The sequence below is a fragment of the Balaenoptera borealis genome (genome assembly GCF_965194805.1).
Source record: "Balaenoptera borealis genome assembly, chromosome: 8".
Classification (NCBI taxonomy): domain Eukaryota; kingdom Metazoa; phylum Chordata; class Mammalia; order Artiodactyla; family Balaenopteridae; genus Balaenoptera; species Balaenoptera borealis.
Window position 1 is genome coordinate 24,423,833 of NC_138865.1, and position 20,806 is coordinate 24,444,638.

The 20,806-nt window shown below is 42.2% G+C and overlaps 1 pseudogene across 1 annotated transcript; it reads left to right on the plus strand.

Annotated features, from left to right (window-relative positions):
* Nucleotides 1–1,953: 1,953 nt before the first annotated feature.
* LOC309633331 (F-box/WD repeat-containing protein 12-like) lies at nucleotides 1,954–20,512 on the plus strand (annotated as a pseudogene). Its single transcript, XR_014249552.1, has 5 exons — nucleotides 1,954–2,027; nucleotides 9,849–10,012; nucleotides 10,462–10,580; nucleotides 13,091–13,278; nucleotides 19,210–20,512. The product of XR_014249552.1 is annotated as an F-box/WD repeat-containing protein 12-like (transcript).
* Nucleotides 20,513–20,806: the final 294 nt, after the last annotated feature.

Consider the following 20,806-nt stretch of genomic DNA (forward strand, 5'->3'; position numbering starts at 1 on the left):
CCCCCCTACGCCCGCTAGACTCATTCTTTTGTCTCTTGCATCACTGTGTGTATAACCACTGTATGATCACTGTGTGTATACACTCAGCGTATGGCTTGATATTTAGTGTACCGTAAGTAAATGTTTGTAGAGTAAATGAATTTCTTTACTTTTAAAATACATTATTATATCATTTTACAAAAAGATGAATAAACAGACCCTTACCTGAATTGTGTAATTATAACTTAAATGTATCAAGTAAAATACTGGGTTGTTATCCCCATTTTTACCAATAGGGAAAGTGAGTATCGTGCCGAGAGTGCATTGGCTGAGGTCGCCCAGGTAGTCTCCCAGCAGATTTTGAAAGGGAGGTGCCTTTTACCCTTTGATAGCAGCAACTTCTCCAGGTTCTGGTTTCCCTGTTAGGTAAAATGAGATCAATAAACCCTGCCTCACAGTGTCATCATGACGATCAGCATCTAACAGAGGCATTCTCCAAGGTGGGTAACACCCATTTTGCAGGTTATATTACATATTATAATTTTATGTTAGGGAAGTAAGAACATCTCAGTTGGGTTTTGAACTGGGAACTATAGAAAAAAAGAATGCGGAAATCTTCTTACCTGGTTTGATTATTGCAAAATATCAACTTTACGTTCCGACTAGCCAAAAAGATTTCTTAAGGACTGAGAAACTTTGATCTCGAGTGAGTGAGGGCTGTGGAAGTAGGAACCTGGACTCAGACAGGGTGGTTGTTATTTCTGCCCGGGCCTGGAAAGCCACGTATCTGGCTGGGACCCTCAGTAGGTCTGGGCCACAGAAAGCTCCAGAGTGGTTCCTACTGAAGCTGTATAGGCTCCAGAACCCAGGGTGGCCCAGCTGGAGAGGCCAAGAAGTTCCAGGATGCAGGTGTGGGCCTGAGGGAGGGGGTGGCAGGGTACTGTGATCCCTTCCCAGGGCCACCTGAGCCTCTTCCAGATACTTCTGCAGAGAGCAGTTTGTGGGAATACGGCCTGTGTGCCCTCCCCAGGTAGCAGTTCTGTTCCTCCACCTTGGCATCTCTGGGACATCCCTTTAGCCAGAGCCTTAATTTATTCCACTGCAGCAGCCTTCTTATGGGTCCTGCTGCTCTGCCCTCATTTCTAGTCCTTCCTTCTCTCTCTCTTTTTTTTTTAATTGGCCCTACCACGTGGCTTACAAGATCTTAGTTCCCCAACCAGGGATCCAACCCGTGCCTTCTACAGTGGAAGCTCAGAGTCTTTTTTTTTTTTTTTTAATATTTATTTATTTATTTTGCTGCATCGGGTCTTAGTTGCGGCACACGGGATCTTTGTTGTGGCACGTGGGATCTTTCGTTGCAGTGCACGGGCTCTCTAGTTGTGGCGCATGGGCTCTAGAGCATGCATGGGCTTAGTTGCCCCCGCATGTGGGATCTTAGTTCCTCGACCAGGTATCCAACCCATGCCCCCTGCATTGGAAGGCGGATTCTTAACCATTGGACCACCAGGGAAGTCTCCAAGTCCTTCCTTCTCATAGCAGCCTAAAACACAGTTTGACTTGCCACTCTTCCATTCACAGTTCTCAAGTGACTTCTCACTGTTTTTGCCCTTCTGACTTCCAAGAGTTGGTCTAAGCCTGTCTCCAGCTCCTTTCCCTATGTTCTGATTAAGGCAACTTACTCATCATCTTTTTCATACTTCTGAATCTTTGCCCAAGCGGATCTTTCTCTCCCTGAAATGCTTCAGCCGTTTGCTTAGAGGATAACTACTCATCCTTCAGGAGTTGATCAGTAGTTACTTCTGAACCCCTTGGCTCCAACTGAGTTGGTCATTCTCTCCTTTGTCATTCATTATTTGGTGTGTTTTATTTGATGGTCTGAATTTGTCTCTAACTCCCCAGGGTGAGTGTTCTTGAGTGCAAGCACTGGGTCTCATTTAGCTCTCTGTCCCCTCCACAGGGCCTGGCAGGCTAGGCACTAATTGCATGTTGACTGACCAGCTACTCTTCTGGGTCTGGAATGAGGCTTCAAGGACCAAGGAACTGTGGAGGTGAGTGGAGGAAGAGCCAGGCCTGCTCAGGAGAGTATCCCTCAAAGGAGAGAGGGGTGTACTTTTCAGCACTCACTGCGTTTCTCTTAAGTAGACAAGAAGGGACAATCCACAGCCCTTACCAGCAGGAAACTCCTCCCTAGTTGGGGGCGTGAGACTTTTTTTATAGTATATTGAAATATAAGCGATTCTGTTAATCAACTGGAGGTTGATGTAGGTGGGGGTACCAAACTCAGGGACAGAAATGTACAGCAAATTGAATGCAGCTCGCTGATAGACAAATCAATAGACAAATAAACCACTTTTATTTGATTTCAACTTTGGTGTAACAACATAGTTATATAAGCATGTTTGATATTAGAACTTAAATAAAATTCAAAAAATTAAAAGTAGAAAATAAAAAATATTTTAATCATTAAATTATTAAATTTTTCTTTTCTGTTCATTCCTCCTTTGGAACCTGACATCTTTTCTTTTGTCCCAAGAGGTAAGTGTCAGATCTTCTGCCTCTTGCAGAATATAGGACAGACTATATAGCCTTGACTATCAACTAGGAGCTATATTTAGTTTTAGTCTTTCCTGATGGAAAACAACTGTTCACATGAAGTTTCCTGCAAACATGGAGGGAATCTTTGCTTGATGGTTTTTATTTTTAGAATAACTGTGAATTGATATATTTGAGAATTGTGGAATGCCAATCTTGCCATATTTATTTTTCAGTATCATACAGCACTGTTCTGTTTGTTGCTTTTTATTCATTTTTTTTATTGCTAATAATATTAATTAGAAAAATGATGTTAATCTCTAGTCAATTTTGAAGTAAGGGAACTTTTATTGGATTTCAGTCTTTATCTCTACAATTTGGGGAATGTACTCTAGATAGAACATTCAATTCTGGAAATTGATTTCTCTGTAGATAAGTGGACAAGAGAATGTCTTGCCAAATGTGATTCTCAAAGACACTGTGTCACTAGAAATAAATGAGTTGACTCATAGATTGGTGTAACTATTTGTGGAAGCCCTTGGAGGGCAATTCTCACAGTTGAAATGGGTAGGATGCCAACCTTAAACCCTAGTCTTTGTTCTCATCTTTACTGATAAGCTGGGGTAGGAATTTCCCTTTGAGTAACATAAGTAATATATTTCTTTCAGCAGTTCAAAAAAATCTCTTGAGCAGCTTATCACCTAACCCCCACATGTATGCATGTGTTACCATATTGTGTGTACCTCCAGGTTCCTCAAGCAGATTCTTCAGCTGTCTGCAAGCCAAGTCACGAATGGGTTTTCGGTTCATTACTATTTTATAGTTTTTGGTGCTAAACTCTTTTTAGCATACAGTCATTCTTTGGGATGGTATCCTTGACCTATGTTCATATAAAAAACACTGGGTTTATGTTTCTGGAACTGGGACAACTGCAACAGCATTCCAGGAGCATCGTCACATGCACGTGTCATTTCTAATGTTGTACCTGTCACGGGTACTAGGCCCCAAAACTCTCCAGGCCCATAGGAACTCTTACGGACACAGTAAATGAACATGGTTAACCGGTCATATGTTTTTAATATGTACTCTATAATTCTAATTTAAAACACTGCAAGTTACTTCTTTAAATTCTGCCATCTCTTTAACACACTATGTGTTAGATTTTTGGTTAAAAGTAAAATTGCAAATATTTGCTTTTGTTTAAGGTACAAATATTATTTTTTGTTTGTGTACAGTAGATTGTTTTGCTGTTAATTGCTATCTGAAAGGTTTTGGTGCCATGGTGTTTTATCACTTGATACATCCTTGTATTTCAGAGGCTTATCTCATACTTTACTCATGTGCACACTTTAGCCATGTTGACAGTCTGCCCTTTTTTTGGTCAAATCACTTGGTGTTATTTCTTCTGAATATTGGTCATGGTTCCTACTTATGGTTTGATGTATAATGGCCTTAAATATGTAGAAATAGACTTCACTTCCACAAATAAATGTTATCCCCCCTTTTTCTTAAACCACATTATCTTCTTAGTCTAGCTTTTATTTTCACACTGTTTAGGTTGAGATATGGGTACAAGAAATTTCCCTTTCCGATTATTTCAACTAAAAGAAAATCAACAACATAAGAATGATGATGTGAGGCAGCTGATACTCAGCCTCTTAGTCCAAGAGATAAAAGGGGTGGTGAAGGCCATGGTGGAGCTGAAAGCTCATTCTTTTTTTTTTTTTTTTTTTTTTGGCTGTGCCATGCGGCTTGCAGGATCCTAGCTCCCTGACCAGGGATAGAACCCAGGCCCTCAGCAGTGAAAGTGCAGAGTCCTAACCACTGGACCACCAGGGAATTCCCTGAAAGCTCATTCTTGTCTGAAGAGTACCATTCTGTGTGGCCCCAGATAAATTTTTCCAGGTGAGAATTTGATTTCAGTATAGTTAGATCTTCTTCCTTTACCTAATTAGTATGTGAAATCTCTCGATTTTTAAGTATTAGCAGCTAGTTCACATAGGCCAATCCTATGCAGGCCAGACAAGGTAATCTGGATGCCCATTCTGCCTGCAGACTGTGAGTATGCTACTTCTGGTAGAAGGAACAGGGTTTCAGAGGGTACAGGAAAACCCATATCCAACATAAGCACTGGATCCTTCACAGTGTGTTAGAAGGTCACTAGGGCCTAGTACAGAGCCTGACACATAGGTGCTCAGTGAGTGTACAGGCTTTGAATGGAGAGAAACTCTTTGCGTTGTACTTATTGGGACCATGGGCTGTGAGCTACTTATTTCCCACCCAGCCTCATTTTTCTCCTCTGTGAGATATGACTGGAGTCCTCTGATGCTGTATCAACTCTGGTGACTGTAAATTTTGAAAGCCTTTGTCCATGGGGCCTCCCTAATCCTCTCCCAGATGTTCACTCTCCTTGTGTTTTACTCCCATGGCACCATAGGCTGCCCCTTCTGAAACTTAGCATTTCTCTCCAGAATTTTAGTTTTACTTATCCTCCTAACCACCAGCTGCGAGTACTCATAGGGCAAGGACCATGTCTCACTCACTTTGGGGTCCACAGACTAGATGGGGATTCAGTATTCTCCATAGTGTGGATGAGCTAATGTTTTATCTTCAACAACCTTGTAAGTGAGTTGCTATCATAGAATTGACAGTAGTTATTGATACATACAAGTTAAGGATGCAGACTTTTGGAAAATGGTGGATTAATGACTTCTGAAAATTTTCTCCTCCGTAAAAGCAATGAGAAAACTGGCATAAATTGTCAAAATCAACTTTTACAGAACTCTGGAAATTAACCAGAGACTTACAGTAGTCTGGGAAATGTTTATTCAAGAAAAAAATGGCTTATTCTCAGTAAGAGCAGCAAGTGTTCACTTGCCCTGTTCCCATAACAACCTTCCAGCTTTGTGTTAGCCTTGAATACCAACAGTTCACAAGCACAGTGAAAGCAGGAGCCGCAGTCACTGGAAGGGTAAGAATGGGATGAGAGATTCTTCAAAGCCTTATTCCCAGAGAATTGTCATTGTTCGACCTGTCTGGTGTTTCCTGGAAGAGCTCACGTGCAAGCTGTCTTTATTTTACCTTGCTTGGAGTTCACCCAATGTGAAAAACCTTTACCTTGGGGCATTTGTCAAAACAACTAAAGAGAATTGATTAACTTTTTAATTAGTCTTTAATCAGAGTTGATGAATGATAGTTAAGGAAACAATAGGCTAACCAAAGAGTTTAAAAGGAAAAGCTGGGAATGTGATGTCCTTAGGGGTTTTGGAAAGCTCCAACACATTCCTAGGAATCTAGAAGGCCAAGTGCTTGTGCAGGGCTGTGTGCTAACTCAGGGAAGATATAAAAGGGCTCTAAACTTTTACCTCTGGTTAACCTTGAGGTTCTGTGGAAGCAGGAAGTGAAGACTAAGGCAGAGAAGTCAACTGCCTGGCTGAGTGTTGAATACATGCCCCAACCTGCACATAGAGCCTTTGGCAATGACTAGGAAACTTAGTGGTTCCAGAAATTTACGAAATCTCTGTCCTCTCATTACTGCACATTAATTTAACTGAGCAGAGACATAAGTGGCCCTACATAACAAAGAATACAGACTTTCAGAGTTACTCCAGAAACTTTTCAGAGTTACTTCACTAAACAAACAAAAAATAATAACAGCAATAATAACAACCCGGGGGTGGGGTGGAATCAGATTTCCAGAGTTCTACATTATGTTATTTAAAATGTTCAGTTTTCAACAGAAGTTATAAGTCATGCAAAGAAATAAAGTGTCGCTAATATGCAGGAAACAAAGCAAACAATAAAGACTGTCCCCAAGGAAGCCCAGGCATCAGACCTACTAGACAAAGACTTTAAATCAACTATTTTAGTATGTGCAAAGAACTAGAGGAAACCACGTGAAAAGAACTAAAGGGAAGTATGAGAACAGTGTCTCATTTAATAGAGAATATTAATAAAGAGAAAGTATAAAAAAAAAACTAAACAGAAATTATGGAGTAGGAAAGTACAATATCAAATTAAAAATTCAAGAGCAGATTTGAGCAGGCAGAAGAAAGAATCAGTAAACTGGAATATAGGTCAGTTGAGATTATCCAGTCTGAGGAATGCAATGAAGCTAAAGATGAAGAAAAATGAATAGTGCCTAAGAGACCTGTGGGACACCATCAAGCATGCAAGCAACACATAATAGGGAGTTCCAGATGAGAGGAGAAAGTAGAAAGTATTTAAAGATATGGCTGAAAACTTCCCAAATTTGATGAAAAATGTTAATTTACACATCCAGAAGCTCAGTGAGCTGCAAGTAGGATAAAGTCAAAAGAGTTCCATGTCGAGACACATTATAATCCAACTTGAAAGCCAAAGACAGAATCTTGAAAGCATCAAGAGAGAATCAACTCATCATGTATGGGACCCCAATGAGATTAACGGTTGATTTCTCATAAAAAACCATGGAGCCCAAAAAGGAGTGGGCTGATATATTGAAGGTGTGGGAAGAAAAAGATTGTCATCAAGAATTCTATATCCTTTGCTGTGCAAAAGCTTTGAAGTTTCATTAGGTCCCATTTGTTTATTTTTGTTTTTATTTCCATTACTCTAGGAGGTGGATCAAAAAAGATCTTGCTGTGATTTATGTCAAAGAGTGTTCTTCCTATGTTTTCCTCTAAGAGTTTTATAGTGTCCAGTCTTACATTTAGGTCTCGAATCCATTTTGAGTTTATTTTTGTGTATGGTGTTAGGGAGTATTCTAATTTCCTTCTTTTACATGTAGCTGTCCAGTTTTCCTAGCACCACTTATTGAAGAGATTGTCTTTTCTCCATTGTATATCTTTGCCTCCTTTGTCATAGATTAGTTGTCCATAGGTGCATGGGTTTATCTCTGGGCTTTCTATCTTGTTCCATTGATCTATGTTTCTGTTTTTGTGCCAGTACCATATTGTCTTGATTACTGTAGCTTTATAGTATAGTCTGAAGTCAGGGAGTCTGATTCCTCCAGCTCTGTTTCTTTTTTTTTTTTTTTGCACAGCAAAGGAAACCATAAACAAGAAGAAAAGGCAACCCTCAGAATGGGAGAAAATATTTGCAAAGGAATCAACGGACAAAGATTAATCTCCAAAATATATAAACAGCTCATTCAGCTCAATATTAAAGAAACAAACAACCCAATCCAAAAATGGGCAGAAGACCTAAATAGACATTTCTCCAAAGAAGACATACAGATGGCCAAGAAGCACATGAAAAGATGCTCAACATCACTAATTATTAGAGAAATGCAAATCAAAACTACAATGAGGTATCACCTCACACCAGTTAGAATGGGCATCATCAGAAAATCTACAAACAACAAATGCTGGAGAGGGTGTGGAGAAAAGGGAACCCTCTTGCACTGTTGGTGGGAATGTAAATTGATGCACCCACTATGGAGAACAATATGGAGGTTCCTTAAAAAACTAAAAATAGAATTACCATATGATCCAGCAATCCCACTACTGGGCATATACCCAGAGAAAACCGTAATTCAAAAAGACACATGCACCCCAATGTTCATTGCAGCACTATTTACAAGAGCCAGGTCATGGAAGCAACCTAAATGCCCATCAACAGACGAATGTATAAAGAAGTAGTGGTACATATATACAAAGGAATATTACTCAGCCATAAAAAAGAACGAAACTGAGTCATTTGTTGAGACGTGGATGGATCTAGAGACTGTCATACAGAGTGAAGTAAGTCAGAAAGAGAAAAACAAATATCATATATTAACGCATGTATGTGGAACCTAGAAAAATGGTACAGATGAACGGGTTTGCGGGGCAGAAGTTGAGACACAGATGTAGAGAACAAACGTATGGACACCAAGGGGGGAAAACCGCTGTGGGGTGGGAATGGTGGTGTGCTGAATTGGGCGATTGGGATTGACATGTATACACTGATGTGTATAAAATTGATGACTGATTATAAATAAATACATAAATAAATAAATAAATAAATAAAGAATTCTATATCTAGCAAAATGAAGGAGAAAATTAAGACATTCCCAGGTTAACAAAAGCTCTGAGAATTTGTTGCTAGTAGACTTGCCCTACAATAAATACTAAAGAGAGTCTTTCAGATTGATATGAAAGGACATTAGACAGGAACTTGAATCCACGTGAAGAAGTAGCATCAGTAAAGTAACCATATGGGTGTATATAAAAGGCAACATAAATGAATTCTTTTGTTTGTAACTCCTTTTTTCCTATGTGATTTAAAGGACAACTGTATAAAACAATAATTGTGACTCTCCATTGGGTACATAATGTATGAAGATGTAATCTGTATGACAATAACAGCATGAATGAGACGGGCATAAAATGGAGCTACACAGGAGTAAGTTTTTTGATACTATTAAGTTGATATTAATCAAAACTAGATTGTCATAAATTAAGATTTTTATCCAGTAACCCCCAAGGCAACCACTAAGAACTAAAAGAATATACAGTTGAAGAAATGACAAAGCAATAGGACACAAGAAAATACTTAATACAAAAGAAGGCAGTAATAGAGGAATAGAAGGAAAAATGCATAGAAATAAGCAAAATGACATATGTAAATCCTATCTTATCAGTAGTTGTATTAAATATATATGGATTAAACACTCCAATGAAAAGGCAGAGATTGGCAGAAGGGATTAAAAATATCCAAGTATATGCTGTCTACAATAGACACACTTTAGATTCAAAGATACAGGTTGAAAATAATAGAATGGAAACATATACCATGCAAACAGCAACCAAGAGAGAGCTAGAATGACTATGCTAATATCAGACAAAACAGACTTTAAGACAAAAAGTGTTACTAGGGACAAAGAAGGGTATTTTATAATAATAAACGGATCAATCCATCAAGAGGATCTAAAAATTATAAATGTATATGGACCTAATAACAAAGCAACAAAATGCATGAAGGGCTGACAAAATTGAAGGGAGAAATAGACAGTTCAACAATAGTTGACGGCTTCAAAAAAATGCAGACCCTGGAGTTCCAGTTGCATGACCAAGGCTGCATGACCCTGGGTTAGTTGTTTAACCTCTCTCTCATGTCTAAAATGGAGATGAGGACCGACCTTATGGGGTTGTTATATAGATTGACTGGAAACACAAAAAGCACCTATTCCTGACATGTGGTGAGCACTCGTTCAGTGTCATATCATTATCCCCATTTAACGGTGGAGGAAACTGAGGCCTACATAGGCAAAGTGAGTTGTCCAAGCTAGTAGATGGTGAAGCTGGGAATCAAAGCTAGGCCTATTGATGCCAAAACACTCCTGTTCTGCCTGGGACTGTGGGTCTTTGTTTCAGGCAGCTGTGTCTGAGACGCTGGTCCTCCTGTAAAGCCTCCCAGACGACCCTGGGCACACAGACATGGAAACAGTACTATCTCTGCTGATCCGAGCTGGAGTTCCGAATGGAATCTGGGTGGCCAGAGAAGGACTTTATCTGCAAAGCCATTGCTGGGCACAAAGGTACGGGGTGGGGAAGGTGGTAACTGTGTGCATTCCCACTCTTTCCCTGGTCAGATCTCTAGGGATTTGGTTTTTCAGCCAATTAGTTGGAAAATGCCACATAATGAGGACATACCCTGCTGTGTTCTATACCTGTGTTATCATTTGATCCTCACAGAGATCATTACATCTATTTCAGAGTAGAAAGAAACAGAAACTAAGAGATAAGGATGTTGTAACTGTTGTTCACAGTAACATGGCTGGTGGGTGGTAGGCAGTCCTGAGCATGATACCCAAACTGTAAGTCTGAAGTCCCAGCTCTTTCTGTCCACCACTGTCCCCAGAATCAGCACCTGTCATGCTCCTGAGAGAGAAGAGGAATGACTTGCCTGCCTCCCCTTCACCAAGTTGAATGTTCACATGCCAGGCGTCCATGTGTGTGCTTAAGGCAAGTCTGTGTTCTCTTTCAGGAGAGATAGATGAGCTGGCCTACATCTCAACCAAAGAGTACTGGTTTGATGGGCGGGAGGAGTCCGTGGTGTGCACCGTGTCGTCAGATGGCACCGTGTGTGCCTGGGATCTGCAAGAGGTGAGCTGTCCAGGAGGGGGCCAGGAGGAGAAGTGACCAGATGCTGCTATGTCCTCAGTCTTAGCGAGGCCCTTTGCCTTTATTCTCTTTAAGCATCACAGCCAACTTGTGAGGTGAGGAGTGGGAGCCCCATTGTACAGATGAGAAATCTGAGCTGCAGGAGGCTCAGTCGCTGTGCCAGGTCACACTTCAGACTTGAGTCTGATTGATCGCAAATGCCCTTGACTCTCTGCTGTCCTGCCTCAGGGAGATGGGCATTTTTGCAGTGCCTGATGGAGGCTGTTTATGCAAGGGGATGACAGCTGCCATGCCCATTTCTGTGATGTCCACATTGGAGCCAATGTTTGCCCAGATAATGCAGCTTTTACTCACCCCACTTGCAAACTTAAGTGTTACAACCTCGATAACTTGATTAGTATTTTGGACTTAGTTGGTACTAATTGTTAAAAAGCTTTCCTATCCATTTTCATATTCTCTGATTGCTCTTTTTTGTTGTTTAAAGGATACAGTTATTTGCATCATATGTCTTTCCTCCATGGTCAGTTTTTCATTTGTTTATCATGTTTTTTTTTCTCTTCCACGTGCTTTATTTTCCTCGTATACAGTGATGTTTGACATTATAATTTCGAGTGAAAGTCCCTGGTGACTGATGGGTGCAGGTGTCTGGTTTCTGTTTCATTGCAGTTGTGTTGCCCTGAAAGAGACCCCCCTTAGGCTGTGGACATGAGACCACACAGGCTTAGATGAGGGGCTCTTGGGCTGGAAGAAGACCTGAAGGCTGGGAGGTTCCATAGTTGCCAAAACAAAAAGGTCTTGACTTGAACATAAAGATCTTTGGTGCTGGGGTGGCAGACCTTTTCTGTAAAGGGCCAGAGAGCAAATATTTTAGGCTTTGTAGACCACATGGTCCTGTTGCAACTACTTAACTATGTGGCTGAAATGCAGAAGCAGCTGTAGACAACAAGTAAACAAAAAGGGAGTGGCTGTGTTCCAATAAAACTGTACTTATGGACACTCACATGTGAGTTTCTTGTTTTTTTCATGTGTCATGAAATATTCTTTGATTTTTTTTTTTTAACGAAAATACAAAAATGGTTAGTGGGCTGGGTTTGGCTGCAGGCTGTGGTTTGTTGAACTCTAGTGTGGTCCGTTGGTCACAGTGTGGGACTGTTAGACAGGGCTAGACCCCTCTGCACCCATTCTGCCTGGCTTGCCAACCTTAATCCTCTTTGTGAACACATCTCCAATCTTATTTTATTTTTAGAAAGCTCAGTCATTTTGTTGGAGTCATGCAGTATGTAGCCTGTTTCTGCGCTCTGTTCCCCTGGTTGCTACTTTCTATTCTGAAATGGGAAGGGGAGTTTCACTGCTTCTTTGCCCACTTCCATACTACCAGCCAGTGGTGAATAATGTGTATTCTCCGAGACCTAGTTGACATGACCCAGTCACTGGTGCCGAGTTCCTACTAGTAATAGTCTTGTTAGCTGTTTAAGCAACAGAAATCAACTGTTGATTTGTTGATGTGAGGGGGAAGAAAGAAAAGAATGGAAGAATACTGGGATATCATGATTGGAAAAAGATCATGCTAACATGATAACACCTGATAGAAAAAGAACCGTAATAACTCCAAATTGGAAAGAAACCCCATGTGGCAACTCTGAGAAACTCAGAAAGAGCAATTAGAGGATTGGTTCTCTGACGCCCTATCCTAATGTGCCGTGGGCCTGCTGGACCCGGGCTCTTTACCTCGCTGCTCTAGCTTTCAGAATCCTGGGAGAGACCATGTATCTGGGAATCAGCCCATCTCGGACCAGTCATTTTCCTCTGTGCTAATGGCCGTGACAGGGCATGGGCCTTCGCCAGGCCTGGCCCGCGGTGGCACTGTTGGGTACACCACTGGGAAGGGCATGTTCTGAGCAGGGCAGTTGCAGATATGCGACAGAAACTGTTTACAACCACAAGGCTGAATTAGCTTATCTGTAAACCTGGGTTCCTTGGGGACCAAGTGAGACGTTCCACGTGGAAGTTCACTTTATGCAGCCCTGCAAAGCCCAGGTCCTGAGTACAGCCCAGGTCCCCAGCACAGCCTGGGTCCCAAGCACAGCCCAGATCCTGGGCAGGGTGGGTAGTGTTGGGTCCTGCCTCCCTGCCCAGCCTTCTTCAGTTGAGCCATAGGTAACCACTGGGAGTGCTTCAGACATCCTGTGCCCAGTGCACATGAAGGACCCCACCCTCAATCCCCCTGCAATGGCACCAACCCCAGGCAGTCTCAACACCCACGCTCAGCCACTGCTCTCCTGCAGGACACACCTGTCTCCTCTCTGGTGGAACATTGCTTCTGTGTTGTGTTCCCTACCATGCTGTGCGGCCTGTGAGGATGGGCATCATATCCTTTACACCTACATGTCCCCAGTGTGCACTGGGTGATGGTCGAATGAATGAAAATAATAAGTGTTTAGGAAATAAATGGGCCCTATGTGAGTTGTTACATTAATTTTGTTGTTGCCTAGGGCACGGAGATCTGTCGAGCCCTCTACAGCCTGCAGCTCTGGTGAATTTGGTGACTTACCCTCGGCTGCAACTGGTTGTCACCGTGGACGAGCAGGGACTGATCAAAGTATGGAAAGCAGAGAACGGGTGTGAGCAAGCCTCCTGCCTGCCTACATACTGTGACTTTCCAGAAGGCCCCCTCCTGCTGGTGAGTGACCCAGCTCTCAGGAACCTCTGCTGTTTCACAGGGTCTGTGGACCTGGCACCAGACCACTGTGCCAGGTGGCACTTCAAGCCAGGCCCTCCACATGGAAGACCAAGTGACCACATAATTCTGCTCGGTCCCCCAAGCTCCTCCTTGCCTGCCATGTGGAGGGCAGACTCCTCATCCCCCTTCGGCTCTAGTGTGCCACAGCCTGTTCCTTGGCCCCATCTCTGCAGCCTCTCACCCTTTCAGAGTGAGGTCCAGCCCTGTGGGCTGCCTGTGTTTTCTTGTCCACGGGCCCCTGCTTTCCTGTCTCCTGGTCCTACTCATAGTCTTTCTTCCCCTTGCAGTTCCTTCTCACTACTGCATTCTCACCCTTCTTTCCCCCTTTTCAAGTCTCCACGAGGGCCCAACTCAAAGGAAAACTGAGGCATGTTCGACAGAATGCAAGCATTTGCCTCCGATGATGAAGGCCTTCTGCTGCCAGGACATTTGTTTTAGAGGTGATTCTTGGGCATTGGGAGGGAGCATTTGGCCAGAGAGAAATGGCAAAAGTGGGTGTTAGCTGGCAGATTGAGGAAGTAGCTCTCACCTGGGGGCAGTATCCTCCTCCTGGAGGGAAGGAGGTCTTTGCAAGTGTGGGCAAACTGGCATCCCAAATATCAAGATGAGCAGACATCCAGGAACAGTTTCATATGTAAACAGAACTAACTCTGTAAAAGAACTAAGCTCGTAAACAAAAAAAGTAAAACCTGATGAAACAGATTTCACATAAACAACTCTAGTTGTTTAAAGAAGACTTTGGAATAAGTGTAATTAACATCTCCTGAGCAATTTGAGAATATATTGTTTAGATGAAGAGGATGCCACTAAGTTTCTCTCCTGGGAATGGTAGAGCACATGATTCACACATACTTGTCAGTGAAGGACAATTAGAAATATTAGAATATATATCAAGTCAGAGAGCTAAAAAGAGCAAACGGTTTCTAGGCCAAGATTCAGAAGATGGCAGAAATCAAAGTGCTGAGCCTAACAATGGGGCTGCTTTTGCCCTGGAGATGTTTACTACAAAGCTAAGGGGCTGAGCAGAGCTTAATAGCCAAGTAGACAAAAGTTGGACTGCAGGGCCACCAAGGAATGGAGCCCTGTGAATCCTCTTACGTTGGGTGGGTTATCAAGTTTCAACCTAAGAGTGAGGGTGGTCTGAAAGTAAACAGTCCCTGAACTGGCTGCAGCTGGCCAGTTACTGGCTGGGAGTAAATGAAAATCCTTTCTGGAGAAGGTTAACAACTCCCAAGGCCTCTCTTTTCAAATACAGTGTTCAGCACTCACTTAGAGATAAGTAGGCACATGAGGTAAGATGATATGAACTACCCAAGGCAATCTACAGATTCAGTGCAATCCCTATCAAACTACCATTGGCATTTTTCACAGAATTAGAGCAAAGTTTTTTTTTAAATTACATGGAAATACAAAAGACCCCGAATAGCCAAAGCAATCTTGAGAAAGCAAAATGGAGCTGGAGGAATCAGACTCCCTGACTGCAGACTATACTACAAAGCTACAGTAATCAAAACAGTATGGTACTGGCACAAAAACAGAAATATATATCAATGGAATAAGTTAGAAAGCCCAGAAATAAACTCACGCTCCTATGATCAATTAATCTATGACAAGGGAGGAAAGAATACACAGTGGAGAAAAAGCAGTCTCTTTGATGTGTGGTGCTGGGAAAACTGGACAGCTACATGTAAAAGAATGAAATTAGAACATTCTCTAACACCATACACAAAAATAAACTGGAAATGGATCAAAGACCTAAATGTAAGGCCAGACACTATAAAACTCTTAGAGAAAAACATAGGCAGAACATTCTTTGACATAGACTGAAGCAATATCGTTTTTGATCCACCTCCTAGAGTAATGAAAATAAAAACAAAAATAAACAAATGTGACCTAATTAAACTTAAAAGCTTCTGGACAGCAAAGGAAACCATCAACAAAACAAAAAGATACCCATAGAATGGGAGAAAATATTTGCAAATAATACAATTGACAAGGGGTTAATCTCCAAAATATACAAACAGCTCATGGAGCTCTATGTCAAAAAAACATACAACCCAATCAAAAAATGGGCAGAAGATCTAAACAGACAGTTCTCCAAAGAAGATATACAGATAGCCAAAAAGCATATGAAAAGATGCTCAGCATCACTAATTATCAGAGAAATGCAAATCAAAACTACAATGAGGTATCACCTTGCACCTGTCAGAATGGCCATCATCAAAAAGTCTACAAACAGTAAGTGCTAGAGAGGGTGTGGAGAAAAGGGAACCCTCCTACACTGTTGGTGGGAATGTAAATTGGTACAACCACTATGGAGAACAATATGGAGGTTCCTTAAAAAACTTAAAATAGAGCTACCATATGATCCACCAATCCCACTCCTGGGCATATAGCTGGAGAAAACCATAATCCGAAAGGATACATATGCCCCTGTGTTCATTGCAGCACTATTTACAATGGCCAGGACATGGAAGCAACCTAAATGTCCATCAACAGAGGGATGGATAAAGAAGATGTGGTACATATATACAATGGAATATTACTCAGCCATAAAAAAGAATGAAATAATGCCATTTGCAGCAAAATGGATGCTAAAACCTAAAGATTATCATACTAAGTCAAGTAAGTCAGACAAAGACAAATACCATATGATATCACTCATATGTGGAATCTAATGAAAAAAAAAAGGATACAAATGAACCCATTTACAAAACAGAAGCAGACTTAATAGATATCAAAAACAAACTTATGGTTACCTAAGGGGAAACGTGGTGGGGAGTGATAAATCAGGAGCTTTGGACGAATACACACACTACTATATATAAGATAGATAACAAGGACCTACTGTATAGCACAGGGAACTCTACCCAATATTCTGTGATAACCTGTATGAGAAAAGAATGTAAAAAAGAATGAATATATGTATATGTATAACTGAATCACTTTGCTGTACAGCTGAAACTAACACAATGTTGTAAGTCAACTATACTCCATAAAAAAGAAAAAAAGATAACATGAACTAGAACCTGCAGGATAAACAGCTGACAATGTCAGTAGAGCCCCAGGGGATTTGGATATTGTAGTTAATAGACACAAACACTAGCACACCTGTGGTTGCCCTACTCAAGGAAATAAATTTCAACAGAGAACTTAAAGCCGTGAAAAATGACATACAGATTTGGAAAAGAACCAAGTAGAAAGAAATTCTGGAGTAGCAAAACTGAATAACAAACGTTAGGACTCAGTGGATGAATTTAATAGCAGAGTGGACAGTTGAATCCCACAAAAGTCTGGGGTGGGTGGGGGGAGCTTGTGGGCCACTGGCAGTGTTCTTAACTTCGGTGGTGACATGAATATTTACTTTGTAAAAATGTACTGGGCTCTTATGTTTATGTCTTGAGCAATTTTCTATGTGTATTATATACATCAATTAAGAAGTTAAGAGTATGAAAGAATTAGTGAACTGGAAGATAAAAGTAATTATCTACAATGGAATGGGGAGACGAGGAGTGGTAAATGTGGAAGAGAGGCTGAGAGATGGAGACCAGTGCTTCTCAGACTTGAATGGGATGTGACTCACCTGTGGATCTTGTTTAAATGAAGATTCTGATTCAGTGGATCCCTGGGGATGCCTGAGATGCTGAGTTTTTAGAAGCTTCTTGAGGATATTGATGCTCTCAGGTCATAGACCACACTTTGAATGGCGAGGCCATAAAGGATCCATGAAAAAATTTTAGTATTTGTTTATTTTATATCCTAGGAGTAGGTGAGGCAGGGGCGCATAGGAAACATTTGAAGAGATGATGGTAGATATTTTTCCAAAATAGACTAAGGACAGTACTCCATGGAATCAAGAAGGCCCTGCAAACCCCAAGCAGGGTAAATAAAAATAAATCTGCATATAGACCCATCAGAGTGAACTGAGATAACTGAAGACTAAGAAAAATGTATTTAATAGCAGCGAGAGGAAGTAAAATGACCTTCGTGTAATACTAATGAGACTTCTTTAGGCAGAGGGAAAATGATCACAGACGAAATGTCAGAGAAGCAGGAAAGATCGATGAGCAGCAACAGTGGTAAATATGAGGAAATCTAAATATTGACTGTATAAAACAGCAACAACAATGCCTTGTGGACTTTAAACTATATGTAGAAATAAAATGCATGACTTTAGCATTTAGGCTAGGGGAGGTTTATGAGGAACTAAAAGGTCTAAGCTCCTTGAATTGTCGGAGAAGATTAAATGTACCAATTAGCAGTATACTTTATAAGGCAGGCTGCAAATAGTAATCTCTCGTCTAACTCCTAGAAGAATAGTATATAGCATATAGCTTCTAAATCATAAGAGGAAGATGAATGTGTTTTGTGGTTGCACCATAGGGGGCAGGATCAACCTGACCCAAAATGTGGCTTGGTTATTGTTGACTGAAAAAAAAATGCACAACCTAAAAGTTGAGAGTTATGTTTTATTGGGCGGACTTTCTGAGGACTTCAGGCCCGGGACATGGCATCTCAGATGACATTGCAAAAACTGTTCCGAAGAGGCAAGGGTGGGGAGCCAGGATATATAGGAGATTCTCAACAAAAGACCAGGTAGTCAGAACATCAAAAGATTACTGTTAATAAAAGAAAACCAGATTTCTCAAGTTATGGAATTTAGCACTTTTCTATGTTGGGGAAGATGCAAGAGCCTGGGCTCACTGAAATCATTCCTTTGATATGCATCTTAAATATCTGGGGCCAGTATCCTGTGTTTTCTCATCCTGAGTTTCCTCAGGGTGCACTCGCAGAACCGGGGGGTGCGGCAGTGGCTGAGGGTTTGGCAGTGAGCAGCCCGTTTGTCTACATCCTGGGTTCCCTTAGGGCTCACCCTCCAGTGGCTGTAATATGATGGCTTGATGGCTGCAACATCCTTTGTTTACTGATATGGCAGGCAACATTTTAGTTCTCATTATCAAGACTGATGATGCCACACATGCAGCGAGTGGGAGTGAAAAGGTCCATTTTTCACATAATGAGACTTGTTGGGAGAGCAGGGTGGGCTCCCAGGAGGCCGCTCTGGAAATGGCCTGAGGAAGCAGGGAGGAGTTACTGACTCTGGCTTTCCCTGTGGTTTGGGAGGTGGAGTTCTTACCCTGGGCCAGGGTTTACTGGTGTGAATTCTCTGCAGGTGCCCCTTTCTTATCAGCTTGCCCTGGGGTAAGAGAGGGGGGTGGTCCTTAAAGGCTATCAGCTGTCAAACATCAAAAATGGAGTAAGTTATTATGATGCATTTCTGATGTTTGATGACTGACAGGTGCATGTTTCATTTCCCCGAACCTGAACTTGTATAAGTAGGCCATATGGTCCTCTGTGAGGCCTGCGTTCTAAATTGGCAGATGAAGGGAAGTTCTCTTGAATGACTTGCTCAAGAGCTTGGTGTTGTGTGTTTTTAAAGTGAAATGAGAGTCTTGGTCACTGTTGGTAATGTCTGGGTCTCCAAAGGGGATAGGAGTGCCTGCTATGTGCAGACATGTGTGACTATCATTTATATTTGGGGTGTTTGGGGGGCAAGAGGTCCTGAGGTCTTCCTCCCAAACGGGAAAGCTTGGATGAGAATTTAGTTTCTGTGTTGGCTGGCCACATGGCCATGCCACTGGCAATGGCCAAAGAGTGTAAACATGCTGGTTGTTTGCTGGGGCATCAAGGGCTAAGGTGACTGAGATGACAGCCTGAAGGTCAACCATTTGTGTGGACTGTTGTGTCTGTCCTTTATCAGGGACACCCGGTTAAGGTACGGGCAGCAGCAGTGCTCTGGTGGGCCGTGTGGCACGGGACAGTGGCAGTGCTCTCTATACAACGAGAGAATTCCCTTTCTTGTCTACTCAGAGGGTGGCCTGCTCCAGTGTCATTGCCTGTGGCAAGGGTCTGAGGACAACAGGAAGCTACTTCCTCCTGCACCAGATGGCCAGGCCTGCCTTCATCCTGAAGATGTCATTTCTGTCTTAGCAAGGAGGCTCCAGTGGCTGTGCGGAGCCTGCAGGATGCTACCTCCACGTCCCAAGGCATAATACGTACCTGGGAACAGAGAGTCACCTGTGATCTGAACCTGAACCTGTGATCACCTCTGTCACTGCTAGGGCCCAGATGTAGCCTGCAGCTTTCACTTTGATGGTGTGTTGTGCGGGGCTGAGGTCGGTAGGTTTTGTATCAGAAGCACTGATTTTCTTGAGGTTGCCCTGTCGGAGGATGGGGCAGGATCAACCCCCTACACAAAATTTGGCTCAGATTTGGAGACTGCTGACTTTACACATGCACCAGTGGGGTACGGAAAAGGGTATCCCCCCAAAATTCAGGTCTACCCAGAGCCTCAGAATGTGACCTTCTTTGGAAATGGTGCTGCTGCGATGTATGTATGTATGTATGTATTTATTTATTTAACATCTTTATTGGAGTATAATTGCTTTACAATGGTGTGTTAGTTTCTGCTTTATAACAAAGTGAATCAGCTATACATACACATATACCCCCATATCTCCTCCCTCTTGCATCTCCCTGCCACCCTCCCTATTCTGCGATGTATTTAGTTAAGGATCTCAAGATGAAATCATCCTGGATTTAGTCTGGGCCCTTAATCTAACGGTATCTTGCTAAGAAGAGGAGAGGGCACAGAGACACACACAGAGAAGCCATGTGCAGATGCCGCAGACATTGGAGTGTGCTGTTACACGCCAAGGAAAGCCCTAGAACCTTCAGAGGAAGCAGAGCCCTGCTGGTACCTTGACTTTGGGCCTCTAGCCTCCAGAACTGTGAGGGAGTAAATTTTTGTTTTTTTAAGCCACCCTGTTTTGTTACTTCAGCCCTAGGAAATTAATACAAGACTCATCTAAAACAGAACACTTAAGGAGGATGGAATTAAAAGGATGGGAAAATGATAGGCGTTGGAGATGTTAACCAGAAGCAAGCTCACACAGCTGGTAATGTTAGACGAGAAGACCGGAAGATAAAAGTTTTTACTAGATCTTAGGGGTCATTTCAAAATAATGATTTGATCAGCCTCCCAGAAAGATACAGCGAGGCTAATTTTGAATGCACTTTAAAGTATGGCCTAAAATATATATGGAACAAAAATGTGTGGAATTTCAAGGAGAAATGGTTAAAGTTACAAGCATCACGAGAAATTTCTGTTACCTGGCTAAAGAGAGATGATCTGGGCGGGCCCACTTTAATTCCATGAGTGCTTCAAAGGCAGAGAGTTTTCTCTGACTGGTCACAGAAGAGGAAGTCAGAGACTCACGGGTGCGGGGGCCTCCCGTGCTGGCTGCCAGGCTGTCGGTGGGCCTGAGGACAAGAATAGTCTCTGCCACCAGCCAGCAGGCAGGGAAACCTTAGTTCTGTAGCCACAGTGTCCTGGACTGCCAACAACCTGAATGGGGCCCCAATGAGAACCCAGCACCTTGACGCCTTGGCTTAGCTTTGTGTGACT